This window comes from Crocodylus siamensis, chromosome 4, assembly GCF_052110815.1.
Source record: "Crocodylus siamensis isolate JL-2025a chromosome 4, ASM5211081v1, whole genome shotgun sequence".
Taxonomy (NCBI): domain Eukaryota; kingdom Metazoa; phylum Chordata; order Crocodylia; family Crocodylidae; genus Crocodylus; species Crocodylus siamensis.
Genome location: NC_143398.1, coordinates 198989776 through 199006570, shown reverse-complemented (window position 1 = coordinate 199006570; position 16795 = coordinate 198989776). Strand labels below are relative to the sequence as shown.

The following is a 16795-nucleotide window of genomic DNA, read 5'->3' as shown; positions in this document are numbered from 1 at the left end:
CGCATTGGTGGATCTGGGAACTTGTGTGAAACCCCACCTTCCATCAGAGTCCATGCATGCAAACACTGTTGCAGGACTTGAGCCTTAGGTACCAAGGTATTTATGCCTTGGTGACAGAAAACCAAAATAGCTTTGAGAGCTGCCTAAGATCTGGTGTTTTAGGCTACCCAGCAAGCATCTGAATGCTTTAGAAGGGGCAGAGGCAAACAATGTTAGCTTTTAGAAAGAGCCTTTTAATGTATGTTATTGTGATTGAATATGTACAACTCACATATACACTTCTTACCATAAAAACAGACAGATGTCTAAAACTTACAACTGTCCAGAAAACATGTAACTTGGGCTATGATCTAATCATATTTTCCCAGGTAAAGTAGGGTTAGTCCTAGTCAATACTTAGATAAGAGATCCACAAGGAAAATCCAAGGTGTTTGTTATCCATATACATGCACACCTGCACAGAGTTTATGCTGGGGCATATACATTTCATTTTTTGAATAAAATTAGAATGTTTAAGTTCAGTTAAGCCAGTTCAAGCTGACTTGATCCAAACTGAAATAAGTTTCTATGAGATGTTGTGCACTCATTACTAAATGGATTAAAAAAAAAAATAACATCCTGCATTCAGTCAAGCTCTTAGCACGTAGCCCTAACTTACTCAATGAATACGGAGCAAATATGCATACAGAATATTAATTGGTAATGTTTCTCAAGGTCCATTTCTTCAAATGAGACATAAGCCTGAAATATGAACCACTGGTTATTATTACTGGTTATTATATTATTATATACCCTGCCTGGATTTGGAAACAGTAAACTGTAGCTTTCTATATTGCCACTTGGATAGTCAGTGGGGGCTAACAAAAGATCCACAGCTGCAGAAAAATTGTACTGCCTTCCTGAGGATGAGTTTGGAGAATTACTCTGTTGCCAAGATCAGCAAGCATATTCCATGCCCTAATCCAAATATGACTTTTAGCTACTGTTGTAATTTAGGTATAACCCGTATGAGAAGTAATCAACCATCTTCTCTCAGAGACCACAATTTATTTGAGATCCCCAAGTATAAGTTCCAGCCATTTTACATACTTAGTGGATTCTTCAGTATGGGGTCATCTCCAATTCATTCCTACCTTTATAAGTTATACACATTACCAAATATGATTTATTTTTCTTGAAAGACCAATCTACTTTCAAAAAAACCTAGTTATTATTCAACAATTTCACAATCTTTGCCAAATGCCCTAGCAGAGTGTATTATTTCATTGAATACTATTCTGTCATTACCTCGATACTGTAGAATTCTAGGATACCCATTTCACCAGATGTACTGACTTTGCCAATACAGCTTATTTTTAGGCACTATTGCTATTAATGTCATATAACACATGCCACTGGTACACAAATAAGATTTTCAAGTGCTTGTTCTGTTTTCTTTCTTATAGAAATGTAGAAGCAGGAATGAAAGTATAATGCAGAGAGAGGTGCAAGATAAGCATACAGTACAGTATTCAACTGCCAAAACTTAAGCTACTTGAGCAAGACTAGATCTTAAAATGTTAACTATGTGCACTGTAGAATAAATGAAAATGTATTCTTCCTCTTACCCTTCAAATATGCTCCCACTACTTATTATCAAAGCCAGCCATCCTTAACACTGTTTCACTTACGTTTTCTTCAAATCTACAAAACTATGATGTCAATTTATTATGTTATCATTTTCCTGCTTTTTTCAGAATTTTGGCAGAGGTTTAAATAGGAATGGAACACAGCCATATTCTGTTCTCAGCTACAGTAACATAAATCCAGAACTGACTCACAGATTTCAATTAACTTTCTTCTTTCAGTTACACCAGTGTAAAACTGAATCTTATAAAATGTGGTTTACATAATGACTTGTATTTTGTGAAGATGCTAATAGCCTATAGTCCCCAACTATTGGACATAAGTATTAGGATACATTTCCAATGGAAAATTAAGAGGAAAGACAAAAATCTATTTTATCAAACACGTAGTTGATAAATAAACAAGCAACACCACAGCAGTTTTCCTCTAAGCTGTGGTTAATCATTGCCTGTTTCTCTAATGCTAATAGAAGCAGTAATTAAATTTAGAGCTTGTTAAGCAGGTGCTCAATTACATTTGAGCAAAATACAATTGAAAATATATAACTATTTTTTACTTAACTTTTTTTCCTTTATGAAAGAGCTTTTTTGTAATTTTTAAACACAGGGGTGCAGAACAAAGAAACAAACGATCAGATCACAGCAAGCTGGACCATCCTGTCCTTGCCTTAATAAATGAGGAGACATGTACTGCTGCCTTCTTTTACTTCAGCACAATAGTCACTAGCTGGAGGAAACCATTAAACACTTGGAGGTGTGAACCCATTCTGGCTTTCCACTTCATTAAGTCATATATCATTTTTACATAGGAACCATGGAGCTATAAATCATGCAAGACAGAATGAGAGCTAATTAAAGGGTCAGCTGAGCATATAATTTTGAATTCGTATGCATCAAAGAACTCCAAAATTGGCAATATTTTCTATACAATATTGCCAGATAGAGAATTTTCAAACACATATTTATTTTCTTTCAGGACAAAACCGCTTACAAAGAAGCGGACAGATATGCAATATAAATAAGTCACCAGAGTTTAATTACAAACAAATGAAATTCAGTGTTCTGGTTGCAAATTTAACTCTATCATACACACACCACAGTATGGTTTTATGCATAGCATTTGGACCCAGTTCTGCTTTCCTATATACCCTGAACCCCCTTGCGTCCCAAGTTAGTGCAGAGTTCACAGTGGACAGAAATTACTTGTCAGACCTATCATTAAAGAATACCACATTAAAGGACTATCTAAACATAATTATGCACAACTCAACTCATTTACAAGTTTACAGATATTTTTCTGAAATATCAGAACATAAACATTTTTAAAACTATTAAATTAATCTAGTGCTCTGCAACCACATAAGGAAAGTGGTAGGGGTGAGAATTAAACTGATGTAGGCACTTTGAATGTATTGACTTTGTGCAGCTAAAATCTTAACTGTAGTATGGCATTTAAGTATTATTTGTACTGAAGTAGCATCTAGGAGCCCCACACACAGACCCAGGCTCCATCATACTATCTGTAGTACCAACTGCAATGAGAAGGGATGATTCCTTATCACCAAAAAAGCTATATTCTGTGATATTTTAAGTAGATTGTTGTAGACTTGTTTTCTTCTTTTGACTTTTTTTAAATATCTAACATCCAAATACTTGAAGTTACTATGGAAATTTAACTTTGCCTTGGAAAGCACAAGGAATTTCAGCGGGGCGGGGGGCAGCATAGGACACCTGGGAGACAGGGGTATAGGCACCATGTGAGGGGCACATGTGGGGTACACAGGCACTGGTGGCAAAGGCAGCCAAAGGGGGCAAGTTGTGTGCGAAACAGGTAGCAAGGATCAGGCCACTTAAATCACTTGCCGCCTGCCCCCCAACTTATCCCTGTCATGGCTTGCTCTGCTGCATTGAGGGGGGAGTAGCAGGGGGTGATAAAAATTTCAGATAACCTTCCAATAGATTCAACACATTGAAAACTGTAAGAAATTCATATGTTTTCTAAATTTAGAATCTAATTATTGGAGGCTCATCATCTTAATTTGACAGTCTTGGATTTTAAAAAATATGGTATAAATAAGGATGTCTTCCATGTTTTACAATACAGTTTTCATAACCTTGTAATTTCAAGGTATTTGCCTGGGAAATAAGACAAAAATCATATTCCTTAATCTTCATTATTAAAAGTCACATTTAAAATTAATGTTTTTGTAGTTATTCTGTTGAGAAATCTTTCAGATTTTTTACCTAGCAAAAACAATTTTACTCTATGCATGAAAAATTTGAAAAGAAAAAACTATCTTTATTTGAAGGAGCACAGCTAAACTCAAGTATCACATTTCCAAGAGGTTGATCAAGACCCTAACAGTGCAGGAGAGAGTGGAATATGGGCAGGGTGAATCATTCACCACTCCTCCTCCTGCACTGTGAGGACTATCCCACGACCCAGCCTGGCTGGGGCCCCATTCACATGGGACTAACTGGAGCCCGACGGTTCATCCAGAGCTGGCGCGTCACTGGGGAGCCAAGGGGGGGAGGGAGGCATGTGCCACCCCCTGTTTTTGGCAGAGGCAAGGGCAGGCTGCAGCTGCAAGCTGGGCTCTGTCTGCTCCCTGCCTCTGCATCTTGCTGACGCTGCTGCTTTGAAAGTGGAATGGTCCAACACTGGGATCCAAGCAGTGGTGGCGAGGCGCAGAGCAGAGGCAGTGTGGGGCTGTGGCCAGTGCAGGCCTGGGAGGCAACTGTATGCAGGGCCCACTAACACCAGGCAATAATGCCAGGCACAGGAGAAGGGGCAGATGCATGAGCACAGCAGACACCAGCCCCGATCCCAGCTGTTCCGCCCCCTCCTGATCTGTGCCCCACTTCCCCCCAGACCCTTTCCCCTCCCCCCACCCCTTCACGGGCAGACTTTACGGCAGGGGGGTGCACTCAGCCTCCCCCCCTTTTTTTTTTCCTCCCTCTGCCGTTAAGTCAATGGTTGGGCGGGGGCCTTGGCCAGGTCCTGCCCTTAGGGAGAGGGTCCCCAGTGCCCACTGGCTCTTGGACAGCAGAAGCCCCCAGACTGCCCCTGCTCTCACTAACAGCCAGCCAGGGTCCCTGGCTGACTTACAAAGCAGGTGAAAGTGCTCCCTGCCACCTGGTCTCTGCCAATGCATGTAGGCCGCATATGAGTTCAAGTTACAGCATCATTGAAACCTAAGTGCTGTGTGTAAAGCACTGAAAGTTAACAGCACGAGTGATAACTTCTGTAAGCACCCTTAGTGTTCCCTTCAATTTTTTCATGAACTTAAAAGTCCCACCCATCAAGTATGAATATTTCGATCTCTAGAACAGTGGTCTCCAAAGTGGGATTGGTGCAGAGGGTGCGCAAGATGATCCATTGGGGTACAAGAAGAAAATATTAAAACTTCTATTTATATTTATATAAATATACATATATTGGGGGTGCATGCTCAAAGTTTTTTTTACTGATAAGGGTGCGCAATCAAAAAAGCTTGGAGACCACTGCTGTAGAATACCTTTTAAATGTCATGCTTAAGTTACAAAGGACCTGAAGCGAGTCAATGAAAGACAAGGGATTCGAGTGTGCTCATCTGACAAGATGGGACAGTGAATATGAAAGTATAATCACAACTGTAGTTACATTAAAATTCTACAACAGATAAATATCCAGAACTTGCAACCAGAAGTATTCATCATTCATGATTTAGTCCCCAAAATACCACGAGTTTTTAAGCAGCCAAAATGGGGTTCTTTCCATATTCTGGCTTCTGGGCTCTTGTGGTGAATTCCAGTATTGTTTTCAAGATTATCCTTTTAATTATTTTGCTAAACAAAACAAAAACAATAATCCTTCCATAGACTCGCATAAAAAGGTAAAAGTCCAGCTCCTGGAGTCACAAAAGGAAAAAGGAAAAAAGAAAACCAACAACAGCCAGCACTAGATATAGCAAGAGTTGACTTTTCTGCAGTTGAAAAGAAAATTGTGACCTAAAAAAACAGCAGCAAACACTGAAAGTTAGAACCTGCCTACATATGAAATGATTTTTCAATATAGGAATTGTTAACCATCCTAACACAAAGAAGCGTTCTTTTGCTAGTACAGCTTAATTCAGTTACCCAAATGGAATAAGTTATACCAACAAAAAGGCCTCTAAAAGTACAAACAGTCTACATTAGAGTTTTAAACTGCATACACATGTTCAAGTGATCTAGGAGAACTGTCCCAGGTTTTTTTCCCCCTATCAGAAAATCAAACTTACTTAGAGACCCCAAACAGACATTTGATGACCAAACCACTGCAAAACCAGAGTCCCCCTATTTACACATCTCAGCATGCTCTGCAGGCTCCCCACTCTGCCTGGTGACAGATGACAGAACTGCAAAGGGCAGCCCTGACTGGCTGACCCAGACGGCCTGTGAGGCAGTCTCCTTGCAACACGATGCCCAGATTGTGAATGGGCTCCCACCCCTCATAGGTCCAGTAAGCAAAGCATGCTGGGATGTGAGTGGCTTGTGCTGTGACATCTCTCAAAAGGTATGTGTTCACAAGTTTGGTCTCTCCCAGGAGCCATAACCCAGTTGTTTTGGAGTTATTTTTCTCCAGGAGCAGTCATTTTTGCTCTGGAAGAAACATCCTGAATGTCTGTACACCTCTGATTTCAACTCTCCCAATAGAAACTCAATGTCTGTACATGGCCTTAGTTATCACAGATACAACAGTGCTTGCTGGCAAACCTTAACTATACACAAAGTTTTGCAACATATAGGAGATACAAAAGTGGCCAATCCTTCTCCCAACCCTAAGTTAGTTGATGAACAGGTTTTTGCCTTCCTCCCCTCTCACTACAATACTTTTTGCAAAAAAAAAGTAACCTGCAAAATTCAGCTATTGCCCTATCCACTAAGAAAACAAAATGTCATGATGATTAACATATCTTGAGGGAGTTCATACAACAAGGTTGCATCCCTTGTGTTACGCATTGTATCCTACATAATAAATATTCAGATAATCCACTGCACGATCTAACAATTTTTCTGGAATTTCTACTTATATGGAGAAAGAAGAATTGTTTTGTAGTGTTTGTGTTTTACATGCACATGCAGAAAGTATGGATGTGAGGATATTCTTTTGAATCAAAGAAGAAAGCTTAATTTAAAAATAATGTATGTATTAAAGGACTGAAACATTCAGTGAGAGAAGCAAAATATGAAAAATGATTTGAAGATTCCTTGCCCCTCTGCCCCAAAATATGGTATTGTCACTGTCCTTAATCTCAGTGTGGTGGAAAAGTTTTTATCAGTTTTGCAGGATTTCTTGAAGTTGGTCAGACTTCTGATTTGTCACCCAGCTGGTACTCCTTAGTTGATAATGTTTTGCCCCTTGAGTTTCAGGTGGCAACCTGAATAGTATCTTCGCAATAAAAGATCACCAGAAAAATCCTTCTCTCTCCTATTTCCTAAACCAGCCCAGCTACATGTCCCCAATCCTACTAATAGTTCAGGCTAAAGTTTGCCAACCTGGGGTCTGCCTCAGGTAAAAAAATTTAATGCTCTCATGTTTGGTGCAGGGATTTGAAATTTGGCAGAAGAGGTATTCTTTCCGTAAGGGATGTGACTTTGCTGTCCCCAAGAAGATCTGCCCAAACTACAAGTCATTGAAAAAATGCAGTTTGTCTATGATCTAGAGAAACTTCTTCAATGGTAACTAAATCTCTGAAGTCCATTTCTACTAAAAGCATGCCATCCCTCACAGCTCTTAGAATGGAGTAGACAGGGATGGCACTATCCTCCCAGAGTGACTGGGCATGCTTTCAGCTTGAGAACACAGAGACAAAACTAGACTTTCCAGTAAGTGTTGCTCTAAGCCTGGGCAGACACTGGAACTGTTTCTTCTACTGTTTCTTCTGGTCATTGGCAATGTGTAGGGGGTACGTGCAGGTGCACATGCACCCCCTGAGTTTGGCGGTACACCACCTGCAAAAAGTACCGCCAACACTGTCAGTGATGCCTGTGGGTGGTCCACTCGCCACGCCCCCCCATTGCCAACACCACTGGCAGCGTCCGCGGGTGGTCCCTGCTCACCTCTGGCCACCGCCAACACTGTCGGTTGCATTTGTGGGTGGTCACAGTGCTCACCACCCCCCTCTTCCCCACTGCCGACACCACCGCAGCTGCTTGCAGGAAGTCCCTGCTCACCACTGCCACGCCCCCACCACCATTGCCTGTGGATGGTCACTATGCCCCCCAGCCTCCAGGGGCACGCAATGTCCATGCTTCTGGGACTCAAAAGTGTAAAAAAGGACAATTTTTCAAATGCTGAACAAAGGGGTGGAAACAAACAGATTGGGACAAGAAATGTGAACAGGCCGAGACTGTAGATGGTGACAAAAAAGTAAGACTGGCTGATCCATGACACCAGGAAGAGAACACAGTATGAGTGGTACGGCAGAAGAGAAAGAAGAGAGAACTAGAACAAGGGGCTTGAAGTGCTCAAGAAAACTGTACTGGCAAAGTGACCAGGACAAGGAGTCACGTGAGGAGTCAGGGAGAGGCTGAGCTTGAGTGAAGCCCCTAAAAGGCTCAAGGAGCCTGAAGTAGGTATCTGGATTTGGCTGAGTGGGAAGAATAAGACTGGTACACAGAGCCAAGAGTTGGAAAGAGGCAGAACAGATGGAGCTAAAGTTGGGAGGAAAAAGGCAAAAGTTTATTCTCAGAGCATACTCTCCCCCCCAGACTCAGCCGTGGAATTCATTAATCCTAATCCTTACCATTCTTCTAATATCAGCAAACTCATTGGCATTAAGTACTTCTCAACTCTTTACTATTGGGTCCGCATAGCCAGAACAGGTTATATTTTCCCTCAATACTTCTGTTTGCACAGACCCCTTCAAACAGTGGCTCCAAAGGTTCGGACTCAGCTGATGAATTGTGAATCAGCATGATACCAGATGATGGAATTCCTGGTTTTTCTCCCAGTTTTCTTAAATAAAGCAAACAAACAAAAAAAATTGAAAAACCTAGGAAATTACTCCTTTCAGGGAAGATCTGCATAAAGAAAACCACTCAATAAGAAGAAGACGACAAAAGGAAGGTCATCTGAACAACCTTAATCAACTCCCTCATTCCTTGTTCATACATACATAGGAACCAAATGAAGTTGCCAGCCAACATTAATTCTGGTATATCCTTATTTCCTATTGTTAAAAAGGGAAATAAATAAGGCCTAAACCTCGTATCAACAATGCAGGCCTGAGGGTATGTTGACATGCAGCTGATTGCAGGATCTAGCCCTAAGGTGGTATTTTTAGAACTAAAACAAGGAATAATTATTACCTGCATAGCTTTTCTTAGAAGTTTCACTACTTGTTTTTGTTTGTATTACCATATTAGGATTTTTCAAAATAAACTATTAATATTCATTAGATCATTTGATTTTAAAATTAAGATTTAACATTTTTTGCATTTATTTCATCTAAAATGAGTTAAAGATTCTTAGATTTTTAATCCAAAATGAGTTAGAGTGTCAGTTGTTACTTGGTGTCTCTCTTCTTTTTGGTAATATGCAGCCATGTTTAAAAAGTCTGTGCACTAGTATTTCTATTATAAAATGCTACCTGGAGGTTGTCACCCCATCCTTCAAAACACCCCTGAGCAAGACTTCGTGGGAGATGCTGCATAGTGCATCCCAGCGGGGGCACATTTGCTCTGGGATAAATCTTAGTATTGACCTTGTCCCAAGCAAATGGTTTTTTCCTGACAAATATATTTTGACCACTTCGGGGAGAACAAAAGTATGATTTAAAAAGCAATTTGTTTTCCCAAATAAAATGTTACAAAACACTACACTCCATAAAAGGAAGTAACAATGGAAGATTGTTTTGAGTAACCTACATTGTATGAGTATTAAAGACTGCTATTTTGCATGTGCAATGAGCAGCTTTCAACAAAAATGTTGTAGGTGTTTTTTATCATACAAATAGTGTTCATGCTCAGCAGCCGCATCTATTTTGCACATCATATGAATTGATCTGTAGACTAATTAATCTCTGAAATCACATCATAAATTGTAATAGTACTGATGAGATCTGAAAGTCTATTGTAGTCAGAAGTATCAAATTACACCACAGAGTATTAAATAAAATCCCCTAACACATATTTAAGTTTCCATAATATATATGGAGAGAGGAGAAATATATGGTCAGCAACCATAAGGACTTGTGCTATAAGCTCATTATATCTCATAAGTTTAATATAGCTGGGTGATATAAAGGATTTAGGAGGCGATACCCATTCTTGAGAACAACACACAAGGGAATATTATCTAGCATCCTGTCCGGCCGCTTTTGAGAGCTCAGCCCAACAACCAGATACATATTTGCAGCTAGGTCAACTGGGAGTAGTACTTGGCACAAGTCCAAGGAAGGCTCAAACACAAACCACTGAATCCATAGCGAGACACCTTAATTGCTCTCCTAGATGCAGTAAGAATATTGCTAATACTTGCTATTATAAAATCTGTCTGGCAGTTAAATGACAACAATATGGTAAACTACCAATATCAGTAAGTGAAGGTTTGAACTGCACTGATATACTTAGATTAGTTTACAAGGCTTCTGTTACTACAAGCCTTGGCAGCTCAGGTTCTCTAATGAATTTTTAACATGTCAATTAATATGTTTATAGAAGGTGATGTCAGTTTCAGATAATACACAAGAAAAATCACAGTTCTGTGCAGAAAATACAATCACCATGTTAAGATTATACACTAACTGTTCAATAAACTGTTACACTGTAGAGATTAAAAAGACTTATGGCAGACTATCTGATGAAAAAGCTCATTTAAAACGCAAATAAGCAGTAAAATTATGAAAGTTAATGGGCATGATTCATCAATCTTTGAAATATGTTAACCTGACTTACTGAAATTTGATGTACTGTAGTGCACAGCAAAATAAGGCATTTTTGGTATAAAGCGTGACTCTGGAATTTCTTCACATTTGAACTTCAGAATACTAAAACCTACAAAATGTAATGAATTTTGTGCAACCATGTCAATTATTTACTTTGATATTATGTTAAATGAGGAACACCTATACTTCACTACAGTGCGCCACTGCATGATAATGTCTGTTTCTTAAGCTCTTCGTCCTGGAAAAACAAAAAGGGCCTCAAAATTTTGCTAAAATTTCTGAGAATGTTTATGATTTTCATCTGAAAGCATGGTTCCCCAGTATTTGCTATCGACTCCTTTAAATGCTGTGTTTAAAAGGTAAAGGTACTGTAAAGTGAAACAGATTTTCCTCAGAAATCTGCATTTTCTGAGAGCTTTTTTATATTAAAAAGGAATTCCTTTGTTTTGATACTGCTTAGATATTTGCCATTAATTTTAGAAATAAAAACAAATCACAGCTAGTACCTTTACATTAAGTTTAATAATATTTCTTTGAAGAACAGCAAAGTATCAACGGAATATTTCACAGTCTAAGGGAATTTTACACTTGTAGACAGAAATAGAAAAATGTATCATTCAGCAAACATTTCACTTACATTCACAAGTTAAGGTAAGCAAAGTTTCTGAACAAAACCTATTAACACATGCAGCTGGCGGAATACTGGCTTTATGATATCACACAAGGGCAAAGCGTTCAACCTTCTGTGCATTCTGACAGTATGCTGAGAATATTAGCTCAGCGATTCTAGGTGCAATTCCAGAATACTAATAACAGTCTTCAAATACTGGATGGGTGGTTTTACAGAGGGTAGCAGTAGACTATTTTCTGTGGCAGAAGAGGACAGAACAAGAAACATTGGTTTTAAAAATGAAACATGGAAAATTTAGGAGGGATATTAGGAAGAACTTCCTAATTATTAGGGCAAGTCTTTGAAACACTTTACCTAGAGATGTTGTGGAATCTCTATCCTTGGAAGTTTAAGAGCAGGTTAAACCAAAATTTGAAGGATGTGGGTTAAACAGGGATGATCCTGCCCTGAGCCTCCCTGACCAAACAACCTCTTAAGATCCCTTCCAGCCATAGTTTCCCACAATTCTAAGTATAAAATGTACTTTTTTCTTTGGTGATTGAGAAATATGATTTTTTAGTATTTGCAGCTAGCTTTCTGTGGACGCATCTACGAGGGCTAATTCTCCTGTACATTAGCGTGTTACAGCAAAAGACACGCCAATGTGCTAATACGCAGCAGAATTAATCTACTCCGTATTAGTATCACATAAAAGACATGTACTGGGACTACTGTGCAGTAGCGCCAATTACAGTGCATTAAGTTATTACCTTTTATTACAGGTACTAAACTTAATGCACCATAAATGCATGTGTAGATGTGCCCTGGGTGACCCACGTAAAAAAAAGACATCTATATCTCGGCTTTCAGGGTATCGCTGAACAGAAATTCCTGTTTACCTCATTTCATTCAAGGAAAAAAAAATCAAAATGTTCTGGTTTTGCAGCCTCATCTTTTGAGAGTTTAGAAAACTACAAAGACCCACTGTTTTAATACATTCAAGAAGTGTCACAAAGGTAAGTAATAAGGAAAAGAATAACATTAGCAAGGAAGCTATTCAGACTGTGAAGCCATCTTCTTCTTCTGAATAAGTAAAGATGACCTGATCTTTGCAACTTAACTTCAGTATATCAGGGATAACCTTCCACTGAACTTCTATACTCAGTTACATCCTGGTGCATACTGACAAGTTCTTCAAGATTCAATACCCCCCACACTAACTGTAATTTATATTCACACATAAAAGTATTTAAAAGTAAATATTAATTTATTGAATTTACAGTTTTCTTACCGCAACTGTTTCCAAATCACAGTTCCCAGATAACTAGAGGTCCATTCACTAGTACTGTGGCAGTATTCTTGTCTAATAAGAGTACGTTTCGTGACACTTGCTGATAGCTGACATCTAAGAATTGCTAAAAAGGCTTCCTTCTCTGCTCTCCCCCACAAAACAAGATACTTGCCTGACTATTTCATCCTGCAGTCAACATCATGAGCTTATATTCAACTGTGGTAAAGTAGAAAGATTATCAAAAGCCAAAGGGAAGCAAAAAGAAGAGAGACTTCTTTCCATTTATTTCTTATGCTAAGAAAATCAGAAGAACGGGAATACATATTCCTCTATGCCAGCAAAAAAAAAAAAAGCATAATACTTATAAAACACAATAATGACAACAGAAGAAGCAGATATCATGATTATATCAATTTATTATTATGATGATTATTAAGACAAGATGATAATTTTCCCTATCCTTTTTCTAATCCTGCTTTTTAAAATGTAACCAGGGGAATTTCACAAGAGGAAAGATGTGGGAATGGGATTAGAAAATTCAATGCTGATACCAATTCTCTAATGTACTGTCTCAAGAAATGATCAACTAATATACAGGAAGTTAAAGACCAAGCAGAAAAGTGACAATAGTGAGTTTCATAACTTCTAATTAGAGCCCTGCAGATGGGAGCAAATCAGAAAAAAAAATCCCCTCAGTGTCACTCTACCCACTATTTGGAAAACTGTGAGGAGCAGCAAAGAGATTGGGGGAGGGTGGGTAAGTTGGTACTTAAGCTATTAGTGGGGAAGAAACAAAAGAAAAACAGAACAACCCTACCCAAACAACTGGAAAGAAATAGGTTAGCTGAAATTTCCCCTGAAACAAAGGGAACAACCATGTCCACCTTCTCTCTCCTCTCAGAAGCCAACAGGAAGGATGAGGGGAAGGCATTTATTTCTTCAGAAAGGGAAAGGAAATGTAACAGATGGACCTCTCTGAACAGCCAGAATGGGGAAAGCAATATCACTCTTTCAAGCGGCTCTGCTGCGTGCTCCCTTTCAGCAGGAGGAGAGCTGGGGTAGCAACCAGCTCTGAGCAAGAGACTGTCACAAAAAGCAGAAGCTCCAAGAAGGGTTCCAGAGACTGGCGCATATATATAGGAATCCCAGCACTTCCTCTCTCACCAGCAATTTGGGCATTTCATCAGCTGATTCCCTGAAGATCTCACTACATTTTAAATAAGGATGTTATTCAACCACAACGGTGACAGGAAAGTGTCTCTACATCTCCATCATGTTTATAGGAAAGCATCCTTGTCAACCCACTAATTTTAAAAGCTAAATCACTTTTCCCATGACTATTCAACAGTACTAAAACTTGCAAATTCTTTTTAATAGCTGACAGAACCTAACATTTGTGAAATAAATCACAGAAGCAGCAAAGTGAATTAGAAATAAAATGTGCATCAACTGGCAAATTTAACAAATACATTTCTACAGTTATCCAACAGCTTCTTTTAAAGAATTTCCACACAAAATATGTTTTATTGAACTGTTTCTGTTGCACCGATTCCTTTTAACTGCCAGCGCTCCCTTTGTTACATAGAGACATCACCTGCATTTACACTAACTAGAATTATTGTGCTAGGGGACTCCAAAGTCCCCCTTATCACAGGGAAACTAGTGACAGCCGGTTCCTTTGGTTTTTGAAGCACAGTGTAGTCTTTTGAATAGTCGTACATTTTTAAAGAGCATTCCTTGTCCCCACACAGACCAGCCTTTTCACTTCAGTCAAGGATCAGCCACCAGTCACCCGACCGACCGCTTGAGGCACAGTGACACGTCTCTCTGAACAAGGTTTCTTCTCCCTCCATCTCTCCCTCCAAAAAAGAGCATTAACAGGAAAACAGGGGCAGGCTTTTCACATTCCTTTATGCAGCAGTGGTGCTGAGCTGCTACTATCCCAGGCAGGATTCAAATTACACTTGAGGGGGTCTGCAAAAAAAATTGGGCTGCCCATCATGATGGCCAAATAAACCTCCCCCCGTTATGATTTTCAAAACTTATGATGGGGCTCCCCCCTAATCCGAACCCAGATGCCAGGTGTATGGGCAGAGACCTCGGAAAGGTCCATCTGGGCCGCAAGCCGGCCACCAGCAGGAGCGGGAGCTTGGAAAACTAAGCCGGGACCCAAGGCCTCCCAGGGCAAAAGAGAAAAGCACCAGCTAAGCCCGTCTCCGGCATGGGGCGGGGATGCACTTGCACTTGACAGTATGTAGGTTAATTCCTCCTCCGCTGGCCCCTTTGCCAGGGACACCAATCCCCCTTTCCCAAAGCCTGCAAGGGAGCCGGAAAGGCTCAGTGCCACGCCTGAGGCGAGCCGCATTACAGGGAGCCTTCAAGCAAAGCGGGGTGGCGGGACCCCGCACCGAAAGATGAGGGGGCGCGCGTGTCCTGCCGGCTGCAGGCGCCCACCTCGCCCTGCGCTGCGGCGCCTCCGAGCTGGCTCCGGAGCCCCAGGGAGCTCCACACAGGTTGGGGCGGGGCGCTGACCCACCAGAAGGAAGCAGCGAAGCAGGACGGGGTCCCTCCCGCCAGCTGCCCCGACGCCCGCAGCTCGGGGCCTCCCGCCGCGTCGGCACCGAGAAACTTTGCGGGGGCAGCCCAGGGGCTTCCAGCCGCTCCTTACCTCGCCCGCCGCCGGCTCCGCGCGGCTCCCGACTCCCGCCCTCGCGGCGCGGCGGCCGGCCCCCAGCGCGGCGCGGCCCCGGGCTCCTGGGCGCATGCGTCCCGCCCGGCCCGAGCCCGCGCGCCGCCACCGCCGCCGCCCAGGTGCGAGGGGCGCGATCGCCAGGTGTCCGCCCCGCCCCGCCCCGCCCCGCCCCGCGCGCACAGCTGGCACGCGGGGGAGGTCACAGCCGCCGCTGGTGCCGGTTCTTAGTCGTGAATAATGCCAAGTAAGGGTAATTACTATTGAGAACAGGAGCAAATGCTGTAACAATAACGATGACAAGAATGTTAGTAGTAATGACAGCAATTGCTATAACAGTGAGGACAATAATGTCAATAAGAATAGCAACAGTAAGAGACGGCATGTTCATAATTATAATAGCAATAGCGTGGATAATAATGCTAATAATCATAACAGCAAGTGTGGATAATGATGTTAATAATAATTATAATAGCAATAGTGTGGATAACAATATTAATAATTATAATAATAGTGTGGATAAAAATAATAGCAGCAATAGTGTGGATAACAGTAAATAATTATAATAGCAACAGTGTGAATAATAATGTTAATAATAATTATAATAGCAATAATGTGGATAATAATGTTAATAATAATTATAATAGCAACAGTGTGAATCGAATAACAATGTTAATAATAATAGTAATAGGGTAGATAAAATATTAATAATTATTATAATAATAGGGTGGGGTAATACTATTGATAATTATAATAGCAAATATTAATAATAATGTTAATAATTATAATAGCAACAGTGTCAATAATAACGTTAATAAAGATTATAGTAGCAATAGTGCTACTGTTAATAATAATAATGTTTTTCAGGTAGATGTGTTATCTTTTATTAGACCAACTTCTTTCTTTCGTACAATGAAAACAGTGCCCGTATCTTTATCTTTGTGTGCTTTGGCATTTTTGTCGATTCCGGAGCTCTTGGCCGTTCGACACGTTACCAGGGATCACTATGTGGAAGTGGCTTTTGTTGGTCCCCATTAGACCAACTAAATAGCTGGAAAAATAGCTGGTTGTTTCCAACGGTTTAGTTGGTCTAATAAAAGCTGTCACATCTACCCAAAGAACCTTGCCTCCCTGTGTTCTTAGACTGACACAGCTACGACCAACGGCCCTTCCTCTTTGTTTTGAAGACCACCGTCCTCAGGTGAAGGAAACACAGCGCTGCCCAAGGCCCCTGCAGCTGTTCTGCAAGGTCCCCAGGACCAGGCAGGGTACACCAGTTTCATCCCTTACTACAGAGGCCCCCGGGGGCTGTATTTTACCAAATCCAGTCAGTTTTGCTCCACAAAGGCCAGACTCGCCACTGCTCACACTATCCTGACTCAAGCAGGGCCTTGGAACTTTCCAAAAAAGAGACAGTTTCCTCGTATCACTTCGGCCTCATTCCTACGACAGCAAATTTCAGCCTGAAAAGGATTAAGGAATATATGGCAGCAATTAGTTGCAGACTCAGGCAGACTTTTTCAAGCTATTCTTTGCAGCCAGGAAAGTAGGAAATACAATTTTAAACATTAAACCTAAATATCAAAGGTGACTACAGCCCTTGGGGTCCTAGACATAGCCTTGTAGCAGCTAAGACTTAGCTAGGCAGAGAAAAAGGGGTATATTCTT

At 40.7% G+C, this 16795-nt stretch overlaps 1 protein-coding gene across 1 annotated transcript in view; it reads right to left on the bottom strand.

Moving 5' to 3' along the window:
- Positions 1-15184, bottom strand: part of ZNF385B (zinc finger protein 385B) — a 334199-nt gene extending 319015 nt beyond the window's left edge. Inside the window, exon 1 of the mRNA XM_090045311.1 lies at positions 15107-15184. The gene's annotated coding sequence lies outside the window, so the exon portion shown is untranslated. The remainder of the gene's footprint in view (positions 1-15106) is intronic.
- Positions 15185-16795: the final 1611 nt, after the last annotated feature.